The sequence below is a fragment of the Stenella coeruleoalba genome, assembly GCF_951394435.1.
Source record: "Stenella coeruleoalba genome assembly, chromosome: 1".
Lineage (NCBI taxonomy): Eukaryota > Metazoa > Chordata > Mammalia > Artiodactyla > Delphinidae > Stenella > Stenella coeruleoalba.
Genome location: NC_137169.1, coordinates 102,845,566 through 102,871,803, shown reverse-complemented (window position 1 = coordinate 102,871,803; position 26,238 = coordinate 102,845,566). Strand labels below are relative to the sequence as shown.

The following is a 26,238-nucleotide window of genomic DNA, read 5'->3' as shown; positions in this document are numbered from 1 at the left end:
ATACTGTTACCTGGTTAGCTGCAGCTCCATCTCTTTCTCTCTAGAATTGCAGAGGGATAACCTTAAATCAATTTAAAAAAAATAAATGAAGAGATCATTACTTGAGATACATATTATAACTGATCATGACACTTTAGGTCACACACATTGCCTGGTTGAGAACTCAGATAGAAGCCACCTTTCCACTTCTATCTAGGAGCCTGCCCATAGTTCCTCTCTCAGTTCCTGTTTGCTCTGAGGATGATCCCTTTCCTTAAGGGAATACAGAAAAACAAGTGGAAGGGAGACTTTCAGTTCTTGAAAAATGTTTGTTGAATGGCTGTAATGGTATCCTATTGCTGTTATTTTCAGAATTCCAGGAATCTGCAGAACTATTTCACCACAAGATATGACCTAGTTTTATAGTTCTGGGGAGAAATGAATTTATGTCTAGAACTCAGGAGTGAACAAATAACATCAAGAAGAAGAAGCCAAAAGCAACCCACAGAAGACTTCAATATGAAGAAGATAAATTTATCTTCAAAGACATATATGAAAAGTTGGGAAACAATTCATCTGAACTAGAGAAGTGTATTAGACTCTTGAAGTAAAGTGAATGTAGAGACAAGTATATCCCCATATCTCAGGGACCTCCCCATCCCCATCCAGGGAGTGAGAGAATGGGATACTGCATCTCATTTGTCTCAGAATCTTTAGCTATACTGCTGTAATGTTGCTCTGAGGAAGTTTCTAGAAAGTTTTGATTGCAATATATCCACATTTTATAATCCACAAATTAAACTGGTGGATTCAGTAAGAAGCTGCTAATCAGCTGCCACTTCATAATTCAGAGGTAGCTGTATTTTAGTGATGGGTCAAATGATTCACTTTTCATTTACAGAGCGAAAGTGCCCTGGCATCTCCTCCCACCTGACACATGCTTAAGATATGTGGAAAATCATCATAATTTTAACATAAAAAATGTAGTTGGGCAACACTGATTTTCTAAACTATGTGAACACCTGATTTTTAAAACAAACTAATGCTATTTTACTTCTCAGATGATGTTCATCCTTGAATGGTCCAGGAAAAGAAGACCTCTCATCTTCACTCTGTGTGATATCCTGCCATCACAGGGTTTGAGGCTTCTACTTCATATCCTGCATGGACAGTGACGACCTCAACTTTCACCAGCATCTACAGCGGTGGGACACAACCAGGTGACGTTGCACCACCTCAGGGGACACTTGGAAATTCTGGAGACAATTTTGTTGTCACAACTTGGAGGTGCCACTGGCATTTGGTGGATAGAACCCAGGGATGCTGCTCAACATCCTACAACATACAGGCCAGCCACCCACAACAAAGAATTATCCAGCCCCAAATGTCAATCGTGCTGAGATTAAGAAACCCTCATGTAGAGTAGAAAAGGATCTAGAAAACAGGGGAGCAAACAAACCTGTTTGCTTCCTAAAATTAGGCATTAGTTTCTCTCTCTTTGGCTGCTGCCTCAGCACAGAGAGACAGAACTCAGTTTCAGGCAACCAGGAATTCCTGATGGATTATCTTCAGCTGGTTGAGCTTCTACGTTCCTTTCCTTTCTTTCTACTCTACAAATCAAGTCCTGTGAGAGAGCTGCCTGAGTTCCATCACAAGTTCTCTCAGGCTGAATTTAGATCTCAGCACTCTGCCTAGTCAAAATTCAAATTAAGGCAGCAAAAACATGTAACTTCCTTGAAACAGAGATTTCTGAAAGCAGGGGCAATGAACCTTTGAAGTGAGGCCCTGAGGAATGAAACTTTGATGGAAAAGAATGTTTTCTTGCCAGGCCCCTTCCCACACTTTTTGCATGTTGACCACTGCCTCCCTGGCACTTTGGACCTTCTGTGCCTGTATTACATTTTGTTATAGAAAACTTGATTTTAGAGTTCTGACCATTCAAAAGAATGATTGAATATACATTTCCTATGCTGTTGTCTGCCTAGTTTGCCAAAGAATGCGAGTATAAGGGAAAATGGATAAAAAGCCATACATCAGGTTTTAAAGATTAGTACATAGCACATAATGGGCCTTCAATAAATGTTTGTTGAATGAACGGATGAATGAATGGATAAATGAATGGGAGGGAACGACAGGAGCCTGTGAGTATGGGCAAGGTGGCTGGGTCTAGTTTCTTAAGGGAACTACATTAGGCTTTACCAGCCTGCCAAGTCTCCATCTGGGAAAATAAGTGGTGACAGTAGACTTGAGGCAGATGAATGTGGGAGAATACACACGGGTGGACAAACCCATTGCTCTAGTATCAAAACAATCTGATTCTTACTAGTCAGGAATTATCAAATTCTCAAAATCTTAGAGGTGGAAGGACCTCAAAATCCTCTTTCCTAGTCCTTTCACTTTTCAGGTGAAGACCCAGAGGCCCAGGGTGAAGTGTGGGTAACTGGCTATCCTCAGGCTATATAACTTGCTCAAAATCACACTGGTAGTTGGAATAAAGTCTAAAGGTAATTTAATTGCTAAAGAGCAAATTCCCAGGGGACTTCTGAAATAACTGCTGCATTCCCAGCTTGTTCCCAAACGGCCTTTTGCAAGAGAATAATGCTGAACCAAACTGAGAAAGTAAACTGTGAAAGCATAACGACTCCCAACCCAGGTTAATTCTTTGGCCTTGTCCATGACCACACAGTGATACGTGCAGAGGCATTAGACACCAGATGCTATTAACTGAAGTAAAAAATGAGAATATGATGGACACCACAAACATCTAGGGAAGCTCAACTCCAGATGCCAAAAGCTAAAACATTTCAGAAGTATTAACAATTTGAGGGAACAAGTCAAACTTCAAGGAGAAGTACTGGCTACCAGCTATACCCAGATTTGTTGGAAGTGTACAGTGACCGCAATCTGTGCATTGTCAATTGGGGGATGGGGCGTGCAGGGGGTCATTACTGCAATAATAAGGCTTCTGCCTGATGGCATCTGTGATGTGCTTTGGTTCTATTAATGAAATTTGTAATTCCTAATCTCTCTCCAGCTGGTAAAGTCTCCATACATCCAACCAGCTGCTCTAATTCAGACTGTCTTACTATACGCCTGAGCACCTTGCTCCTTCTAACACTGTCTTATTTCCTCTTTCACATCAATCATCTCCAGGAGTTTCAGTATGGGAGCCATGAGTAAAAATTAACAGTCACAAAAACAGAACCTTAGAGATGCTCTCTTGTCTTTCTTTAAATTCTATCTCTCTCGAGCATAAATTCTTCTTTCCCATGAAGCTGTCTTTGAGTGGTCCTGTGCACTATGATTTTACTCTTCTCTAGTCTATACATGCAATTTAACACAAAATCGCACGTTGTTTTTGTCTACTGCTCCTCATTGCTGAGCACTTGGACAGTTTGAAGATGACGACAAAATAAGGATGGGGGCCTAGGCAGTCTCTGGAAACTTGCTCTTAAGAGGATCAAGCAGACATTCCCAGGAAGCTTTGTTTACTGATAGCATCTTCTGGGCCAAAGCAGTTAAGTCACAACTTAGAAGGGGGGTGTCTGTAGTTACCACTATGGGAGCCTCTGTGTCTAATGAACAGCAAGGCTCCCCCAGATAATGATATGCCTCTCTCTTCTCAAAGTCATAATTTCACCTGCAGCATTATCTTATCTCTTCAGTTCAAATCTAATTGCCTGGCCTAAGAAGTATCCTTAGCATTTTCAATTATAAAGTCCCTTACCCAAAACTCTAAAGGATACTTCGAATAAGAACTTTATGGATAGCTTAGTCCTATATCCCTTCTTTATAATAAGCCAAAAGTGATGCTCAGTTAATCTAGCCTGTAAGCAGTTCATAGCAAACTGAAACCATTTCCTTTCTCTCTTTGCCTTCCATATTTGCAGTTCCCAAAATTTATTTGTAGTTCCCAAAATTTATTTGTAACCATTATGTATCATTATAAGGAGAACTATTAGGCTTTGACGGATAAAATTCCAGGACCTTATGGTACTTAATATGACTTTGATGAGTCAGATAACCGTATACGACCCAAGTGGTAGGTCCAGGTCTCATACCTAGGGTAGGTGAGACTGGAAATGTGACAAGTTTACAGCATAAAGACAGCAGTTCCTATTTAGAGGCAGTAGGTACCCCAGAAGAAGCCAAGTCACAGACTGCTAAATGAGGATCTATGAGAAAAATGACAATTGTCTTCAGTTCCTCTCACCTTCCCTTTTATCCATTTTCTCCCATATAGCCCAATCAACGGTCCTCTAGACCCTGACTGAGTATTCTGTCTTTCCACCATTCTTTCCATCACAACTTCCCCACAGGCACCCCCTCACCCCAAGAAAACAATGCTCCCTGGCATCTAGGCACACATGAGAAGGTAATTTCTCGACTACCTTTTTCATTAGCTTAATGTACTGTCTTCCCACAGAGGTAAATAATCCTCACTTCACTGAAGTAAAGCAGGAGTAAAAATATCCAACTAGTGAGAGATCCTTGGGGTGTCAAGTGTAGACCAAGGACTCTCACTGAGGGTGCGGGGGTGCTCTTTAACAATACAGGCATCACCACTTCCACCCCCATTGCGGGAGTTAAGAATCACTGTGTAACGTGAGACATATTTGAATATGTTACCTTCATAAACATATAACTACTGTGGAAATGTGAGGTCTACTGACGCAAATAACCATCTTTAGAGAAAGGAAATCAAGTGCCTCCTAGGTCTCAAACATCATACTAGGTATTTGTCTCATTCAGTCCTTATCTTATAAGGTGGGTATCACCTTGACCCTAGCACCATCACCATCACCATTTTACAGAGGGGAAAACAGGTCCTGAGAGGTTAAGTAACTTACTTACCAAAGATCATATAAGCCAACAGGTTGAAAAAGCATTCAAACTCAAATCTCTCATGACAACCCATACTATTTCTGAAAAAGTATGGTCATGTGTAAAAGTGCTATAAATATCTGTAACGTTATATAAATATTGGCTATTGTGTTATTATATATATTAAACTATGAGGACTCATTGGGAGCTTTCAGCTTCATTGCTCATGAAGATCTGAAGCCATCTGTAAGGAAGACGGCCCTTCTCCCTGGAGGAGACTGCAGTGATTCCTAAATTACACTTGGGCATTTCCACCAAATCCCTTCCCTAACTCACAAAGGGGCTGGCAGTGAAATTGTAAGCCTCCTCCTAACTCACTCTAACGTCACCTTCATGTGTTCCCAAAAGTTCCTTGGGGACTGTCTCCAAGACTTCAAAAGATGGTTGTAATCTGCTATAACTGTCTTTACCAGATGATCCAAAATGTCTCTTGAGACCAGTTTATATGTTCCATGTTGTTTGGCCTCAAATATACCTGGAAAGAACATGTTTAATTATTATAAGTTCTTCCTTGAATTCACAAATGTTGAGCACTGGACCACAAATGGTCCTGTCCACTCTGCCAGGACCAACCACACTTTTTATGCAATCAAATCTATCAATTTTTTCCATTTTTAAAAGGTTCTTCTTTTAGTACTTATGTTTACATATGTTTAAACATGGCTTCTGTACCCTGGATTACATTAAAATATTAATCTTTATATTTTAGTATTTCCATGTTTCTTTTTCAACATTTAAATCTTTATTCCATCTGAAGTTAATTTTTTGTATAATCTGTGAGGTAAGGGAGTTAAATGTTGTTTTTTCAAGTGATTCTCCAATACTATTTCTTAATTAACTCATCCTTACCCCTACTGACTTTTTAAATATTTTACTATATTGCATGTTCTTATATGTATACTTATATCTGTTTCTGAACTTTTGATAACCTGTGAGACCTACAATTTTAACCAGTATATATAGGAAAGGAAAAAGAATAGTTACTTGCAAATATATTCACCCAGCTAGTCCCTGGAGATGGCGGTGGGTGGCTCAGACAACAGAAATTTATTTTCTCATAGTTCTAGGTGCTAGAAATCCAAGATCAAAGTGTCAGCAGGTTTGGTTCCTCCTAAGGCCTCTTTTCTTGGCCTGCAGATGGCCACCTTTTCAATGTGTCCTTACATGGTCTCTTCTCTGTGTACATGCATCCTTGGCGTCTGTTCCTCTTCTTATAAGGACACCTGTAATATCAGATTAAGGGCCACCCATATTACTCCATTTAACCTTAATCACCTCTTTAAAGGCCCTATCTCCAAATACAGTCACATTCTGAGGTACTGGGGGTAGGACTTCAACATATGAATGTGGGGGAACACAGTTCAGTCCGTAACACTGGCACAGAAGAAGTAACTAATAAAATTAGCTATTATTAAGTATTAAATATGGGTTGGGAAGGGCAACTGAATATCAAGGCAACCATAATAGGAAAGATGTGACCAACTTATTTTTTTTCTCCCTATTTGACCAAGAATAGATGTTTAATATTTGAACAGTTGGGACACAAGATAAAGCCTTGTCCAAAGAGCTACTGCTTCAAACCAGGTCAGAGGACACTTGAAGACTAGAGCACAATGGCTCAGCAGGTGGATGCTGTTAAGGGAACTGAATTGGCTAATGGCCTCCGCAAACCACAGGTTACTATTTTAAATGTCACAAAAGACCACAGAGCGTGAAAAGATGAAAAATAAAACCAGTGTGGGTCCAATCTTCAAACAAGTAGAATTGAGTGACAGGGCAGTTTGGCTCCATGTGACTAAACTAAATTGCTGAGAACTAAGGCTGTCTTTGGGCTAGATGTAGACTACAATCTTTTCTGTCCTGGGGCTCTGAGGATAGAAAACAGCTTTTTTCTTTTTTCTATCCTTCTCACTAAAATCCTTTTCGCAGTCCTTGTAGAGTGAAACATCTCTGTGTTGGTCAAAGTCATGCAAAAGGGACACAAACAAAACAAAGTCATGCAAAAGGGACACTAACTCTAGCGCTACAGAATGTAAATATAAGAGGGCTTATTTGACACCACATACAAAAATAAACTCAAAATGGATTAAAGACCTAAATGTACTACCAAATATTATAAAGCTCCTAGAGGGAAACAGAGGCAGAACACTCTTTGACATAAATCACAGCAATATCATTTTGGATCCATTTCCTAATGTAAACGAAACAAAAGCAAAAATAAACAAATGGAACCTAATTAAACTAAAAAGTTTTTTTTTTTTCCTTTTTTTGTGGTACACGGGCCTCTCACTGTTGTGGCCTCTCCCGTTGCAGAGCACAGGCTCCAGACGCACAGGCTCAGCGACCGTGGCCCACGGGCCCAGCCGCTCCGCGGCATGTGGGATCTTCCTGGACCGGGGCACGAACCTGTGTCCCCTGCATTGGCAGGCGGACTCTCAACCACTGCGCCACCAGGGAACTTTTTGCACATCAAAGGAAACCATCAACAAAATGAAGCCAACCTACTGAATGGGAGAAAATATTTGCAAATGATATGACCAATAAGGGATTAATATTAAACATATATAAACAGCTTATATGACTCAACATCAAAACACAAACCCAATTAAAAAATGCGCAGAAGAATTTGCAGCAACATGGATGGACCTAGAGATTATCATACTAAGTGAAGTAAGTCAGAAAGAGAAAGACAGATACCATATGATATCACTCATACATGGAATCTAAAACATGACACAAATGAACTTATTTACGAAACAATAGCAGACTCACATAGAAAACAAACTTATGGTTACCAAAGGGGAAAGGGAGATGGGGGGAGAGGGATAAATTAGGAGTTTGGGATTAGCAGATACGAACTGCTATATATAAAATAGATAAACAAGGTCTTACTGTATAGCACAAGGTACTATATTCAATATCCTGTAATAAACCATCAGTGAAAAGAATATGAAAAAGAACATGTATACGTATGTATAACTGAATCACTTTTCTGTACAGCAGAAACTAACAAAACATTGTAAATCAACTATATTTCAATTGAAAAAATGGTCAGAAGAACTAAATAGACATTCTTCCAAAAAGGAAATGCAGACGACCAACAAGCACATGAAAAGATGCTCAACATCGCTAATCATCAGGGAAATGCAAGTCAAAACCACAATGTGATATCACCTCACACCTGTCAGGGTGGCTATCAACAAAAAGAACACAAATAACAAACGTTGGAGAAGATGTGGAGAAAAGGCAACCCGTGTACACTGTTGGTGGGAAGGTAAATTGGTGCAGCCACTGTGGAAAACAGTATGGAGGTTTCTGAAAAAAACTAAAAATAGAACTACCCCGGCAATTCCACTCCTGGGTATGTACCCAAAAAAAACAAAAACACTAATTTGAAAAGATACATGCACCCCAATGTTCACAGCAGCATTATTTATAATTGCCAAGATATGGAAGTAACCTAAATGTCCATCAATGGATGACTGGGTAAAGAAGATGTGGTGTATATATATACAATAGAATGCTACTCAGTCATAAAAAAGAATAAAATTTTGCCTATGCAGCAACATGGATGGACTTAGAGGACATTATGCTAAGTGAAATAAGTTGGAGAAAGACAAATACTATCACTTATATATGGAATCTAAAAAATACAACAAACTAGTGAATATATCATAAAAAGCAGCAGACTTACAGATATAGAGAACAAACTAGTGGGTACCAGTGGGGAGTGGGGAGGGGCAATATAGGGGTGGGGAAGTGGGAGGTACAAACAACTGGGTATAAGATAGGCTCAAGGATGTATTGTACATGAGGAATGTAGCCAATATTTTGCAATAACTGTAAATGCAAAGTAACCTTTAAAAATTGTATTAAATTTTTTTTAAATTTTTTGAATTAAGAAAAAAAGAGGGCTTATTTGGGGAACAAACTTCCAAGCAGATTTGAAGGAGCAGAGCAATCCTCTGAGCTGTTGTTAAAGTAGAATGCTTAGGCTGGGCATAGCTGCACTGGACTCATCAGGGCCAAGCATTCAAGTAGAGAGTAGTCACCCAACTCCCATTACAGTACAGAGTGACATTTCTGCACACTAATGCTCTATATATTTGTAGGAAAAGAAAGAGCAGGCAACTATGATGCTATGGAAGACCCCTGAGGAAATGGCTTTGTTAGAAAGGGTATCCTCCAAAGCTCAGAAGCTTGTACTAGGTCATTCTCCTGTCAAGGGCTTCCAGGGCCCTCCAGAGGTACAGCCTGCTCAGTCAAGGAAAAAGAATAATCACATTACCTATCTATCAGCCATTGTAGGGAGGGTCAGGCAATCCTCAGTATGTATAAATGTCATTGGACTATTGGTCAGTTGAAATGGCAGCACAAAGGGTGACCAACTTTGTTTAAGAGCTTTCACACGGGTGTGGCCACACTGAGCCAGCTCCCTGCCAGGGGTGGAAAGAAGGGCCTACAGGACTCTGCTCAGGTTTGTATTAGGACCCAAGCTGTGATTTAAAAACAAAAACAAAACAAACAAACAAACAAAAAACCCTCTGGAGTTAGACTGCCAGAAAGGGCCATGAAAGTGGATCTCTAAGTTCTCTTGTCATTTGAAGACCACCCACAGTCTCTTATTCCCAGAGCACAGATAGCTTCTGACTTCACTAAATGATCAATTCCTTCCCTTTGACTTTCCTCTCTGCTTCAGATACTCAATTGCTCTCTGGGCAAATGATGGTCTAGAATCCTACCATTAACAGTATGAAAATAGTAAAGATGTCTCAAACATATATTATGGAGCAGATGTAATTTACACCAAAGGAAGAGGGTCATTTTAACTGAAAGATCACATACATTTTTGGTAGTTACCAAAAAAATCTGATAATTCTCAAATTTTTATCTCCAGTTTTCATCACCTTCTCTTGATACAGACATGTTCCAACTACTGACTGAGTACCTCCATCTGAAGTTATTTCATTCTAAACATATCCAAAACAAACTCATTTTTGTGAGTTGCAGTATCTACTTAAGTCATCCAAGCTAGAGGTCTCAGAGTCATCTCTGATCCCTAACACATCCTTATTAATTGGTCATCAATTCTTGTCAATTATACTCCCCAAATGCCTCTATAATCTATCTACTCCTCTTCATCCTTATTGTTGCTGCCTAATTCAGCATCTTCTCTTACGTGAACAACTGCCCAGCCTCTAAACTAATCCTCTTGCCTCCAGTTTCATTTTAATTTTTGATTTTTGATCCAAGAACCACCCCTTTGAGGCATGGTAGAATTTAAGACTGACTTCTTCTGAACAAAGTAATTTGCTTCAGGAGGAGAAAAGCAAGAATTCATTAGGCCTGATTTGCAACAGAGGAACAACAGAGTTAAGAAATAGAGGAACAAGTCTTTCCGGGTCAATGTGGCATGATGCTGTGGTTTGATCCAATGATTCTGGCAGAGTACTATGCATGTTATTGAGAGGAGAGGGAGGGAGATTTCTTGATGGGAGATGGAAAGACAGAGGGAAAATGGCTGCTCAACGAGTGAGTTAAATTAGCTAAGAATCTAATAAGATTCGAAATGGGTGGCTATTAGCTTCCCTTAATTAATGTGCAAAATAACTTGGGTACGTACCTACTCTAAAAATTATATATAATTTTTAACTTATAGAGAAAAAATTACTCCTAAATCCACCACCCTAATAATGATTACTATGTCTGTGCATGCCCTTTCCAGCCTCTGTCCACTGCACACACAGCTGCAATCATAGCCTTCATCTTGGGTAAATATATAGAATTATATACCAAAAGATTTGACAAGTTAGAAAAACAAACAACTGACCTTACTTAATCTCAAGCATTTCACTTGAGGAATTTTCAATCTGGAGTACATCATTCATTAGAGAGTAGTTCCTGCTGCTGAAGAGTGAAGTTGCAGCTTGGGTTGTACCTACACAATATTATACAAAAGAGAAGTGCAGAATTTGGTAAGGTGCCGTAGATCTAAAATTAGTGGACCCCAGATTTGGGGGAAATGCCTAAAGTCAAGAAAATAAAAAAAGAGACTCTCTTACCTTCATAACACATTCTGGCTTTTATTAGCAGCATCCTTAAAAAGGAGTTAATAATGTCTACTTCACAGGGCTTTTGTGAGGAGTAAGTGTACTGTAAACTATAAAAAATGATACAAATGTCAGGAAAAATGCTTAATATCACTCATAAGTCTCTCACCAAACTCCAAACTTCCTATCTTGGTATCTCCCCACCCCACCCCACCCCCGGAATGCTATAATACAGAGGCAGAAAGACAGTTCTGTTGAAGCTGAGAGAAATAACAAACCAATTTCTCCTGGGATTGTCAGGGACATTTCACCAAGAGTTTTACAGGGGTAATAATGGGGATCTGGGAGCTATATTTAATATTTATAAAAATCTAACCTGAAATTATACTGTTATCAGCAGTAAAGCTTTACAAGATAAATAATGCATCAAGATTTTATTTCTTGTTGTTTTTCCTTTTAAATGGAATTATATAAAACAAGTATGCATCTCATAGAAAAATTAACTGTTGCTTTATTTAATAAATATTGTGTGAGGCCCCATAATAACCACAGAGGACAAAGAGATGAATAAAATAAGTCATAATCCTTGCCTTTAAGGAACTCACAGTGCAATGAAGACAGATTAAGTTTAATGCACAGGTATAATAATACATGGCAAGGGCAATAATAAGGACAATCACAACAAAGGGAATAAATGCAGGACTCTTAACCTAGGCTTAAGTGGTGCTGAGTAGTCAGGGAGGGCTTCCTGGAGGAAGTTAAACCTTAGAAGACTTCTGGGAGTTATCCAGGGAAAGGCTGTGTGTGAAGGAAGATGGGGAGGCACAGGAGTGACAGAGATAGGATGTGGAGATGATAGCATTTAACCCCAACTTTTATTTCAAAAATGTTCACACCTAGAAAACACTTGAGAAAATAGTGCAATGTAGTGCAATGAGTGTCTATATTCTGTTCACCTAGATAATATGGGTTGGGGTAGGGGAAGAGAGAATGAATGAATGAACTAATTAATTTGGCAAAATGTTAATAATCAATTAGTGGTAGAGAATTCTAACATTCTTGAGATGCTCCTTTTCCCCCAATCTATAAATGTACATCTTTCAGTTATCTTTCCTCTATTTTTTCCTCCTCTCCACTCTTTGGAAACTTTGGAGATTAACTGGTTATAAAAACATTCTGTTATGCATACTCTAGGAATACCTAGTCCAGTAAACCAGTGTGTCTCAAACTGTTTTTTGTGACCAACCCCCTAAGGCACATTTTCAGACATTTATTTTCTAGTTGCCTCCCTCAGGAAATTTTAATATACAGATATACTATATATCTGGTCCCTCTTTCTCTCTCTCTCTTTATACATTAAAGAGTAAGATTTTTTTATACCCCAAGAATGAAAAAAATGCCCACTTACAGGCAATGTCACTACCACTGAGAACACAAAAGAGGAATAAATCAGATTATAAACTCCTATTTCAATTAGTTTTTAGAAACAATATTATCATATGAATCACTTATATAAATTAAAGTAAGATAAACCCTAAGATTTCTAACAAAAAAGTTGTTAACTCCTAATGTTCTATTTCAGTTCTTCTAAGAAAATGTTTTTTTATTGTAAGCCACTTGGCCATAGACCCCGTATTTATATGCTCCAGAGAACCTAGTATGGTGGTAAAAGACCTAATAAGTCAATTATCATCTGGTCCTGACAAAATGAATTAAATAACATAAGTCCCTGTTGGGAGGGGTTAGGGGAGGAGCATTGCGATCCCAAGTAGTTTGGGGGCAACAGAAGGACCTAATCAAGGCAAGTGCTGAAGAAGGAGAATGCTCTTCCTAGGAGGCAGAGAAACGTAGGTGTTTGAATGAGAATGTTGTATTGAAGAAAAACTCTACCAGTAACACTGTTTTACCACAGTCTAGAGCAGTGCTGTCCAGTAGAAATTTAATGTGAGCAGTCTATGTAATTTTATTTTAGAAGGCAGATTTAAAAAGTGAAAAAGAAACAAGTGAAAATAAATTTAATAACAGATTTTATTTAATGGATTTTAATTAAAATATTATCACTTTTAGATAAATGAACTATAGTACATTTCATACACTGGAATGTTATTCGGTGCTAAAAAGAAACGAGCTATCAAGCCATGAAGACATGGAAGAATCTTAAATGAATATTATTAAGTGAAAGAAGCCAATCTGAAAAGGCTACTCACTGTATGACTTTCTGGAAAGGGCAAGACTATAGACAAAAGTTGTCAGTGGTTTGGGGAGAAGAGGTAAACAAGTGAAGCACAGTGAAACTATTCTGTATGATACTATAATAGTGGATACATATCATTATACATTTGTCAAAACCTATAGAATGTACAACACCAAGAGTAAACCCTAATGTAAATATGGACTTTGGGTGATAATTTGTATCGATTATAACTAATCAGTTATAACAAGTGTAACTCCCTAGTGCACGGTGTTGATGGTGAGGGAGGCTGGTGGTGGGGGGGACATAGAGAACTCTCCACATTTTTTGCTCAATTTTTCTGTGAATCTAAAACTACTCTAAAAAATAGTCTATATTTAAAATATATATTATATAACATGTTAATGTGCAATCAAGATAAAATATTATTAAATGAGATATTTTACATTTTTTTCATAATAAATCTTTGAAAACCAGCACGTATTTTACACATACACCACTTCTAATTCATATTAACAACATTTCAAGTGCTCAAAAGCCACTTATAGTGAGTGGCTCCCATACTGGATAGCGTTAAGTCTAAAGCAGTGGCAGCACCAAGCCACACTGGATACATATATAAAGAAAAAGTGTTTTGCTCTGCAACTGCAGCTTCCAAACAACCCTTTGAATCTTCTTTCCACCCAGATTGCTGGCTCTCAGCTCCTCTCACATAGATATTCAGGAGCATCTTGCCAGAGAGTCCCCTCCCCAGTCCAGCCCTCCAGACAGTATCACTCCAAAGACTTTCTCTTATGGGACTCTGTCTAAAAAGAGGCACGGAACACTGAAGAATAGAAGGAATTTATCACACCAGAGTTTCCTGAAAATACCTCATTAATATTAGGTGTACTCCTCATTCATAATGGGAGAAAAACTTTCAAGTCCTGTACACTGTGCAAGAAAATGTAGAATTTATTAAAATGCACAGCAGATTTAAATGCTACCTAGAAAATAGGTACTTAAAAAAAAAGTAGTTTTTGTTATTATGGAAATAAATAACTAGGCTTTGCCTCAGTGGGGATTATTTATATTTCCTTGCAACTAGAAACATTATTTATTTATATTTCCTAGCGACATTCCTGGAACTAATGTACAGACCTCTCTGTATGCCATGAAACATTATAATCTACTCATGCTCTACATGCTATTACCAAGATGCGGTGCACTTTAGCTCAGAAAAGTTAGCTGTCATTTGAATTAGAAAAGGCACTATGTTAAATCAGTCTGCCTTTTCATATTCATCATTTTCAAGTTCTATCACTCACAGAAATGAGGGAAAAAAAGCATTTATTTGCTTACCATTTCTAACAGCTCTTCCAAATGAAGGGAAAGGAAAAAACCAGAAAGTGGACCAATTATAACAAAATAAAAGGGCAGTCCCACAGAATCCTGCAAAGAAAAAAGAGCATGACATAAAGCAGAATGCACACATATCATGTAAGCTTTATTTATACTTACAAAAATCATTATTAAATGTCTAACTCCCATCTGAGTCCTCTTTGAAATAAAGGAAGAAATTTAAAAATATATAAAATTGGTATTTAACTGTATATGGCATTTTTAAAACTAAAAAGTCTACATGAAAAGTCAAAATTTTTCCATCTTTATATCTAAATCTTTTCAAATAAGTATCTTAATTTAATAAAATGACATGATTACCTGGGATTTGATTTAAAATACTCCAACAAAGAAAAATGATAATAAAAGTTGGAGAAATATGTAAGAATGACAGAATGCCATTAACTGATGAAGCTGAATGATGGTTACTTGGGGCTGTGTTATACTTTTCTCTCCACTTGTACACAGCTTATATCTAAAGTTGCCCAGATAAAAAAAGTTCAAAAATTGTTGGTGGTAAGTTTTAAAATATATGAGTATCTTTAACAACAGCAACAACAGAAAAGTTAATTGGTCATCTCTGACTCAAGGCATGGCATGGGAGATTTACTATTTACTTACGCTTTCTTAATTGTTCACCTGTTTTTATCAAACATTATTTTATCAATGAAAAAAAGTCTATATACATACAATGCATATATGTATGTATGTAACACACATACACCCCCAGACAAGTACATACACGTGCATATATATGATACATATACATTTTTAAATAATATATATGTAAAATATATAATTATATATATAATCACATTACATACACATGCGTGTGTGTGTCTTGTTAAGTATAGAGCATTGAACTCTTCCTGAAGATACTGCTATGCATTTAGCTCTGCACCTAGTCAGCTGTGGGTCCTTAGGCAAGTCACTTCTGAGTCTTCCTAAGGGTAAAACATAAATGAGAAAATACATTTGAAAATGCCTAGTGCAGCGTCTGGCACAATACAGGTATTCACTTAGTGCTGGTTTAAATGACATTTAATATGTGGGGAGAACCAGATTCATTATGGAGGTAGGCCTGCCCCTAACATTTGAGGGACCATGAGCAAGAGGAGAAACAGACGCAAACAGCCCATGATCTGTTCTTCTCCTTCCACCCAACAGAGGGGCCTCACACACATTTGTGTGGCTATCCCAACAAACTTGATCAAGCTCCACCACCCACAAGAGCTGGCCTTTACCACTCCTGAGGCCGAGGTGTGGGCACACTTATCCTGTCTATAACCGAAGAAGAGCCAGCACAGGCCCTGGAAGTGGGCTTCCAGCTATCTGTCAGGGAATTTCAAGAATCCCTGGTAGCTAGAGTATCTTCTGGAATGTGTGTGTGTCAATGGGCAGTGGGGCGGAGTGGAGAGTAGTGGGGAGACGTACTCTTAGAATATCTTGGTCCCTTTCAAAGCAAAGGACCCAGGGCAGGGGACCCAGGGGCCTGGTTTAAAAGCAGCACCGATTAGAGACAAGGTGTTGTATTGAATCACTCAACAAAACAGGAGTCAGAAAACATGGATTCTTGCCCAGTTCTACCACTAACGTCTTGTGTGACCTTAAGCCAATGTCTTTACCTAGCCATGCCTCAATCTTCTCATACATCCATTCAATAAATAATTATTGGGCTCCAACTATGGGACAGGCATGCATCTAGATACTGTGGATAGACATAGAATTTAATAGACAATAGTCCTTGCCCTCAAAGACTTACCATTTTGGTAAAGAATAAGCCATGAAGATATCTAGGGCAAACATATTCCAAACAAACGGTCTCTTCCATATCAAAATTTTCATGGTTAATCTTGGAAGTTGACACGTTCATTAAATATAAATCACAAAAGAATCCTTAAAGGAAAAAAAATAGCATATGTTAAATTATAATGCAACATTATAAAGGGTGCAAAGCATGACTTTTATGATCCATTCTCTAATATAACAGAATGAGCACTCCACAACTGCTGCTCTAATTTGAATCACGAGAATCATCACCAATCTCCAAATATGCCATTTTCTTTATATTATTACTGATTTAATTTAATCATGTATATTTTATATAGAAGATAAATTTATGAGATATGATCACAAAGTATTTATCCACATTAATATAATGTATCAGATGCGTTTTAAAAGGTTAGTGAATTTTAGTACATAATATAGCAAAGGAATTTACACAAAGATATGAATAGAGTGTGCAATAATGTATAAATAGTCTAAGAATAGTTAATATTTATGCCAAACCAATTAAGATTGGGTGCAGCTTCCTGACTATAACAACTATAGAATGTCTGGGGTCATGGCAGAGAATTTGGTCAGATGATTAGGAGTCAAGTGAGAAGAGCCAGAAGATCTTGGATAAGACAGCGAAAAATTTTTTTTCTGAAAAGGTAGGTAGTTAAGTAATAATGGAACTTAGTTCTTGTTTACTTCCAGTCTGACCTAAAAGCAGTTACACAAGGAGAGCCTCAAAGCTCAGATCATTCTAGCCATTGCATCGTACACCTCAAAGTTGAGGAGTTTCCCATTTATCAGAAAATATCCATTATAAGGGAGTATTTATACTTGCTAGATCTCACAATTAGAATCATCTCAGGGTACAGTGAATTTCTAGATGTAAATCAAAGCGCCAATAATGCAATGAGACCAAGTTCTACCTTCTATGGCTCTGTTCAAAATAAACAAGATAGAACAGCGTGCACTGTCCAAGCTTTACCAGTAGCATAGCTTTTTATTGCAGCTACTTCCACTAGATGGCACTAAAGACTCAGGCTCTTGGAAAAAAAAAAATCAGAAGGCAAAAATGACCTACTGAAATAAACAATAAATTTCTCCAGTCATCTATCCTATCATTATGATCAGTTTCTTAGAAATTAAACATGAATCTAGGCCATTTATTCACGTATGGAACATTTATTAAACCATACTATGTCTGAGACATGTGCCCAATGTTGGGAATGCAGAAATAAAACACTGTTCCTTGTTCTTAGTGTGGGAGGGGTGGGGTGCAGTGAGGGCAGAAACAGACAAGCAAGTATAAAATTTAAATGCAGAATGTTAAAGACTTACTAGAGGTCATCACAGAGTACCAAGGGTAGCACATAGAGCAGCACGTAATAAAGACTTGATCAATGAAGGATTCCTTGAGAAGCTGACGTCTGAAAACTGAGCTTTGACTAATGGGTAGGAATTAACTAGGCAAGGAGAATGAGCAGGGTGTCCTAAGCAGAGCAAGTAGCTTGTACAATCATAAAAGAGGCAGAAGCTCAGGGTGCATGCTGAGGTCAGGGTGGGGCAGTGCGAGAAATGAACTTGGCTGGGCTGGCAGAGGTAGAGTCAAGCCCCTACTAGAAGATAATCTGCATGACAGCAGGGATTTTTGCTTGTTCTACACAATGATAAATCCTGGTACAGAGTCCAAAGTCCCTCCCTTCACAGAACTGATTATTCTAGTGGAGAGCAAGCCACGAAGGCATTTGGGGAAAACATATTCCAGGTGCTTAAATGATATTTGATGAACAAATGAAGGTACAGAATAGCCACTGAAGATCATGATCAAAATGTAGTTTCAGAAAGATCTCTAACAGGATTATAGCGAATGGATTGGAAATAGGGACACATTCGTAATCCAAACAAAGTATGATAAGAATTTGAAGTAAAGCAGGAAGAGCAGGGAGGGAGCTGCTCCCTGCTGTGGGCTGGTGCTTTCACCTCCAATCCCACAACAACCAAGGGAGGATGAAACTTTTTTTGTTTTTTAAAGGGTGGAGGGGGGCTAAAGGGCCCTGGGAAATAACAACGTTTAAAAGCCACATTGAGGAAGAAGTACACCGCAGGGAGAAAGAAAAGGAGTGATCAGAGGGGCAGGAAGAGGAGAGAAGATCAAGAAGAGTGTTATAGCAACCGAACAAGGGAAAGTTTCAAGAAGAAATTGTCAATGTCAAAAGCTATAGCAAATTCTATAGATAATAACTGAAAAGCATCCACTGGATACAGCAAGTGGGAAGTTATCAGAGGCTTTGGCAACAGCAATTTCAGGCAATGGTGAGAGGAAAAGCCAGACTGTACTCTGTTTAGGAGTAAAATGTGAGGAGAAGAATTAGAGAAACAAGTGTAGACTATTCTTTTTAAGAGGCAGAGCAAAATCAGGAGCTCAAGACAGGTTGTAGGGTAGAAGAAGAGAGTGAAGCATGGGTATGAGCTGAAAGAAAATCCACCAGAAAGTATGATATCAATTACATGTGGAATCTGAAAAAGCCAAACTCATAGAAACAGACTAGAATGGTAGTTACTAGGGGTAGGTGGCAGGGGAAAATAGGAGATGGTGATCAAATGTACAAACTTCCAGTTATAAGAGGAATAAGTTCTGGGGATCTAATGTACAGCATGGTGATTACAGTTAACAATAGTGTGTTGTATACTTGAAAGTTGCTAAGAGAGTGGATCTCAAATGTTCTCACCACAAAAAGGAAATGGTAATTATGTGGTATGATGCAGGCGTTGGCTATGTTGGTAATCATTCTGTAATACATAAATGTATCAAATCAACAAGTTTGATTTGGTAAGTTTGAATAAGTTTGACACAAACTTATACAATATTATATGTCAAATATACCTCAATGAAGCTAGAAAATTAAATTTAATTAAAAAAAGAAAGTATGAAGAGAGAGGAGAAGGAGGAGGCAGGTGAGACTGGGCTTCAGAACACAGATCTTAGGAGAAATGACTGTCCTTGCTCTGAAATAAGGAAGGAGGAAGGATGGTGAGTTGACAGAAATAGCTATAATGTTGAAAGATAAGTCTGACATGGCTCTCTGGTTACTTTCTATACATTCACTCCATGGCTGGTGGTGATGATCAGGCATACTGTCTAATCCAGACCTGCCTGGTTTCCTGATGGGTCATCTTCCCTTTCTAGTCTTCTTGTCTTTCTTGGGCTACAGGAGTGGGCTGAAACTCCTTAGACACCTTGATGGACCTGGTCACTTACATCAGTCCTGTTCCTCTGATCCCATGACTCTGCACTTCCCTGTAACTATTTTCTGCCTGAGGTCCTCAGAAAGATGAAGCAGTATGTGAGCATGGAACAAAACACTAACTAATGCTGGGAAAGTAGAATCCTTAAATAATCCTCTCCCTTAATATCACCCCATATCACTTATGGTCTGCATTATCCACAGAACTCTTGGTTGCAGGTCATCCCATTTGTTCTACTTTTTTTTTTTTTAATTAATTTATTTATGGCTGTGTTGGGTTTTCGTTTCTGTGTGAAGGCTTTCTCTAGTTGTGGCAAGTGGGGGCCATTCTTCATCACCGTGCGCAGGACTCTCACTATCGCTGCCTCTCTTGTTCTCTGTGGAGCACAGGCTCCAGACGCGCAGGCTCAGTAATTGCAGCTCATGGGCCCAGCTGCTCCGCGGCATGTGGGATCTTCCCAGACCAGGGCTCGAACCCGTGTCCCCTGCATTGGCAGGCAGATTCTCAACCACTGCACCACCAGGGAATATGAGATCATTTATTTGCCTCATCACTAATAAGTCTATTAGATGTCTACTGTGTAGGCAAAGGATTGGTTGCCAAGGGTTTTTCATCTTAATAAACAAAGAATGTATGTGTGTATGTGTATATATATTATACATATATACATATATCAATACATGCATAATAAATAAAAACGTTTAATACCAGAATGTAGTAGTGAAAAGTACAGGCAGAAGAGCTATTGGAGTCAAATCTGGAGCTCTGAAATAACAGGGAAAGTTTCACAGAAGTAGTGTGAAGCAGCATAACATAGAAGGAAGGGTATGTTTCAGAAATTGGTTGCATTTCTTTACACTAACAATGAAATATCAGAAAGGGAATGTAAAAAAACAATACCTTTTAAAATGGCACCAAAAAAAAAATTTAAATACTTAGGAATAAACCTGACTAAGGAAGTGAAAGACTTATATGCTGAGAACCATAAAATACTAATACAGGAAACTGAAAGATGATTCAAAGAAATGGAAAGATATCCCATGCTCTTGGATGGGAAGAATTAATATTGTTAAAACGGCCATACTAGCCAAAGCAGTCTACAGATTTAATGCAATCCCTATCAAATTACCCATGACATTTTTCACAGAACTAGAATAATCCTAAAATTTATGTGGAACCACAAAAGACCCAGAATTGCCAAAGCAATCCTAAGGAAAAAGAACAAAGCTGGAGGCATAACCCTCCCAGACTTCAGACCATACTACAAAGCTACAATAATCAAAACAGCATGGTACTGGCACAAAAACAGACATATGGATCAATGGAACAGAATAGAGAGCTCAGAAATAAACCTACACAACTACAGTCAATTAATCTTCAACAAAGGAGGCAAGAATACACAATGGAAAAAAGTCTCTTCAGCAAGTGGTGTTGGGAAAGTTGGACAGCCGCATGAAAATCAATGAAGTTAGAACATACTCACACCATATACAAAAATAAACTCAAAATGGCTTAAAGACTTAAAAATAAGATATGAAACCTTAAAACGCCTAGAAGAGATCATAGGCAAAATATTCTCCGACATAAATCATACCAACGTTTTCTTAGGTCAGTCTCCCAAGGCAATAGAAATAAAAACAAAAATAAACAAATGAGACCTAGTCAAACTTATAAGGTTCTGCACAGCAAAGGAAACCATCAACAAAATGAAAAAACAACCTACGGAATGGGAGAAAATATTTGCAAATGATGCAACAGACAAGAGATTTCCAAATCTCTGTAATTTCCAAAGTATACAAACAGCTCATACAACTCAACAACAGAAAAAACCAAACAACCCAAACAAAAGATGGGCAGAAGACCTAAATAAACATTTCTCCAAAGAAGAAATACAAATGGCCAATAGGCACATGAAAAGATATTCAACACTGCTAATTATTAGAGAAATGCAAATCAAAATTACAATGAGGTACCACCTCACACTGGTCAGAATGGCCACTGTTAAAAAGTCTACAAATAACAAATGTTGAAGAGGGTGTGGAGAAAAGAGAACGCTCTTATATTGTTGGTGGAAATGTAAGTTGGTGCAGCCATTATAGAAAAACAGAATGGAGGTTCCTCAAAAAACTAAAAATAGAATTACCATATGATCCAGTAATCCTACTCCTGGGCATATATCCAGACAAAACTATAATGCAAAAAGATACACGCACCCCTATGTTCACAGCAGCACTATTCACAATAACCAAGCGTGGAAACAACCTAAATGTCCACTGACAGATGAATGGATAAAGAAGATGCAGTACATATATATAATACAATGGAATACTACTCAGCCATAAAAAAGAATGAAATAATGCCATTTGCAGCAACATGAATGGAACTAGAGATTATCATACTAAGCGAAGTAAGTCAGAGAGAGAAGACAAATACCATGATATCACTTATATGTGTAATCTAAAATATGACACAAATGAAACCTATCTACGAAACACAAACAGACTCACAGACATAAAGAACAGACTTGTGGTTGCCAAGGGGGAGGATAGGTTGGGGAGGGATGGAGTGGGAGGCTGAGGTTAGCAGATGTAAGCTATTATATATAGAATGGATAAACAACAAGGTCCTACTGTATAACACAGGGAACTATATTCAATATCCTGTGATAAACCATAATGGAAAAGAATGTATATACATGTATAACTGAATCACTTTGCTCTACAGCAGAAGTTAACACAACGTTGTAAAACAACTATACTTCAATAAAAAAAAAGTCAATTAAAAAAAAGAAGAGGGAGGAATTGGGAGATTGGGATTGACATACATACACTAATGATACTATGTATAAAATAGATAACTAATGAGAACCTACTGTATAGCACACGGAACTCTACTCGATGCTCTGTGGTGACCTAAACGGGAAAGCCGAAAAAGAGGGGATATACGTATAAGTATAGCTGATTCACTTTGCTGTACAGTAGAAACTAACACAACACTGTAAAGCAACTATACTCCAATAAAAATTAATTTAAAAAAAAAGAAAAAGAGAAGGTGTGTTTAAATAATAAAGGTGGAAGAATTCTGAAGACAAAATTGGATAAGGCCAAGAAGTGTTCTTGGCAATGTTTAGGTAAACGAAAAGGCAAGTTTTATGGACCTATTAAGGAATCCAGATTTTATCCTATGGGGATTGGGAGCTACTGAAGCTTTTAGAATGAAGACTGATTTGTATCATATTTTTACAGTTAATTTGGAAAAACTGTATAAATTCAACTGAGTAAAAGTGGAGGGTAGGAATAATTCAGAGACTAGTCTAATACTTGAAGTAAGGGTGATAATGTCCTTAGCATCAGAAAATTCTACACAGTAAGGTATTGGCAGTAGGGATGGAAAAGGTATCTGCCTGGATATGGAAAAAGAGAAAGGAGGCCAAGAGCACTATAAGGTTTCAAGCTGGAGGGAAGGGAGAAGGATGATATCCTTGAGAGAATAAAATAGGAAAATTCAAAGAGCACAGTTTGGTGAATAAAGAAGCTCAATGAAGTTTAAGCTATGCAGGGCTTAAGGTGATGGGGCAACATTTGAGCACAGGTTTATAACAGATGGCTGTGACCAAAGCTCAGGAGAGAGGTCAGTACTGAAAAGTGTGAATCTGAGGATCATCTGTATAAGAAGAAAAGGTAAAGTGGAGGAAGGGGAACTAGTGAGGAAGGAGAACATGAGAAGCAGTCCAGGAGACAAGAAGGCCAGGAGAGTATTTCAGAAGGCAAGGGGGAAAGCAAGTTTTAAGGACGAAGAAGTACATAACAATGGTGAATACTAAAGAGACTGTAGTGAGAAAAGGCCAGTGACATGGTCACTTGTGATCCACAAGAGAAGTCTCAACAGGAAAGAGGAGTTAGTTTATTTGGGGGAGGAAAAAAATGGGTGGCGATGGTGATAATGAGAAGACCATGATGAAAGCAGAAAGTGAGATTACTCTTCTGAAATGTAGTGGTGAGAGTCACAAAGGTCAGTAAGTTGACAGGCAGCCTAGTCAAGGGAGGATTTGGTAGAAGAACACGCTAGTAAAGGACTGACTGAAAATGTAGGAATAGCAAGGTTTTGAGAAGGCAGGAAAGGTTGGAATCAAGAGCAAAAGTCCTGTGGGGTTAAACTTGGAAGAGAAGAAAAGCAGTCAGGAGAGGTCTGAAACGAGATGTGATGAATCATAGATTTTTTTTAGTAAAAAGTGAGGGAAATGGAATATTACTCAGCCATAAAAAGAAACGAAATTGAGCTATTTGTAATGAGGTGGATAGACCTAGAGTCTGTCATACAGAGTGAAGTAAGTCAGAAAGAGAAAGACAAATACCGTATGCTAACACATATACATGGAATTTAAGAAAAAAAAATGTCATGAAGAACCTAGGGGTAAGACAGGAATAAAGACACAGACCTACTAGAGAATGGACTTGAGGATATGGGGAGGGGGAAGGGTGAGCTGTGACAAAGCGAGAGAGAGGCATGGACATATACACACTACCAAACCTAAGGTAGGTAGCTAGTGGGAAGCAGCCGCATGGCACAGGGATATCAGCTCGGTGCTTTGTGACCGCCTGGAGGGGTGGGATAGGGAGGGTGGGAGATGCAAGAGGGAAGAGATATGGGAACATATGTATATGTACAACTGATTCACTTTGTTATAAAGCAGAAACTAACACACCATTGTAAAGCAATTATACCCCAATAAAGATGTTAAAAAAAAGTGAGGGAGTTGCTTTTCTTACTCAATTAAAGGCAGTTACCTGCTGAGTATATGAAGGATTCAATGCTTAAGAAGCTGGGAAAGGAAAGGGTAAGAGAGGTGCTTGGGCTAGAATCTTAAACGTGGCGTCATGAGACAGAGTTCAAGTCTCAGATGTGTTACCTTGGGCTGGCCACCAAACTTGAGACTTTTCTCAGAGGGTTGTTAAATGATTAAGTAAGATAATAAACATGTAAATTATAAAGCACTTCTTAAACAAGAGAAGCCTGGAACATCTACCATGGGAAATATGATAGAGCATAAATAAGAGATGAAGCAAAGCATGACCAGGCATCAGGGAGGGTTGAGATGGAGTTCAGAGCAAGAATATATAGCAAACCCAAGTCTGCACAGTTTTTGTGACTCACCCCAGCATACTGGAGAGGAGAAAGCAGATTCTGAGCCAGTAGGTATGGAGAAGGACAAGAAGTTGAAGAAATCTAGGTAAGGACTATTTTAAGACCTTTGTAGGCATGCGTTCTTTGGGAAACAACATGTAATTTACATATAAAAGTGGCATTTGACTCACTGACATGTTATATTTTGGATATGGCCAAACATTTCAATTTTTATTTTACAGTTTCTTTTCATATTTCAGAGTCAAGTTTTTGTTCGTTTGTTTCAGATTCCATATTTCTTAAATCTTAGGCTGCAGGCTCTGTGTCTACAGCACGAAATGGATAATGAAGACATCAATGAGACAGTTGCCCACTGGGTCCAAATCAAGTAGGGAAAGTCATTAACAAAGCAAGCAGTGAGACAGATAATCAGACATCCTACACGGGCTTAAGATAAGGAGAACAAGTGGAGGGTAAGGAGCCAGAGTGTTACCATTTCTGTAATTCTAGAGATACAGGTCCTAGATCCCAGGTGAAGCAAATCCCCCATAAGGCCAAATCAGGAGACCCCTCGTAAGGACACTATAAGAAGACAAAGAAACTGTGAAGGAAAGAGTGCCTGGTGTGTTCATCTTCCCAATAGTTTGTGAGCCCACAAAGGACTTATCCCTCTTTGACATCTTCCACTATCCCACTGTGACCGGTCACGGGCCGCCCCTGATTGATAAAAACAGCGGACAAACTTGCCCTGCTTCTCTTACACAAACTGTAGAATTCTGGACGAAAAACAACCCCTTAGTCATCTGCACCTCTGGCCCCGACGGACGAAACAACGGCTTCTCCAGCCCCAGGGAATCTGGAGTCGAGCTCCCGGGCGCTGGCCGAACGAAGGCAACGCTAGACCTGGGTCCAACGGTCTCCCTGACGCGTCCTCAGAACCAGTCTGGCCCGGAAAATGCCAGGAGCCGGCAAGCCGCTTCTAGAAGCTCTGGTAACCAGCACGCTAGGCCTCGAGGACTCCTTAACTAAAATAAGCTGGGAGGCCCAGAGGGGAACTCACAGGCTCTCAGCCGCGCCGAGGAAAAAACACCAGTCGCGGGGCCCGAGGGCTCGGGAACCAGGAAATCACCTCCTGCTTCAACTCCCAGCAAGCCCTAGGGCAGAGCTCGGGACCACCTGACAGCGCCACCCACCAATGAGAGGGCGCAGGCTGGGTTGGTGGGACCAATCCAAGGGCGCAAAGGAGGCCGTACCCGTGGCACATCAGCGCGGCTTTTTAAGTGGTACTCTAGCCTCGCTGGTCGCCACAGCCGTAGAGAGGGAGACAGTCGCCGTGAAACGGTGACGCTGGCTATACTATGCCGCTCACTCCCAGCTTTACTCTTTTTCTCCTCCCAGCCCCAAGCCCTCAGGCCGCCCCGCCTCCCGCCCTTAGTTTGATCCCGCCCCTCCCCGGAGAGGACAGGTGAAGATGTGCAATTTCCAAAGCTTATTGGATGCAGATGGTGTTACTCTGGAGGGTGGCGGGGCCTGCAGCGGCAAGGGCCGCCCCTCTCGGACGGTGATTGGGCTCGCCTGAGTAGCCCCGGGCTGGGATTGGTGCGAGGA

At 39.1% G+C, this 26,238-nt stretch overlaps 1 protein-coding gene and 1 long non-coding RNA gene across 2 annotated transcripts in view; one reads left to right on the top strand and one right to left on the bottom strand.

The window, feature by feature from the left end:
- The window catches only part of VTCN1 (V-set domain containing T cell activation inhibitor 1), a gene marked incomplete at its 5' end in the record, with an annotated part of 31,089 nt that extends 25,757 nt beyond the window's left edge, over nucleotides 1-5,332 (top strand). The window contains 1 exon segment of the mRNA XM_079941340.1: nucleotides 1,041-5,332.
- Nucleotides 5,333-5,344: 12 nt separating this feature from the next.
- On the bottom strand, nucleotides 5,345-25,747 carry LOC307175030. Its single transcript, XR_013824232.1, has 6 exons — nucleotides 25,392-25,747; nucleotides 16,247-16,380; nucleotides 14,446-14,535; nucleotides 10,926-11,023; nucleotides 10,694-10,801; nucleotides 5,345-6,086 (listed from the first exon to the last, which is right to left on the bottom strand). It is a non-coding gene; the product is annotated as an uncharacterized lncRNA (long non-coding RNA).
- Nucleotides 25,748-26,238: the final 491 nt, after the last annotated feature.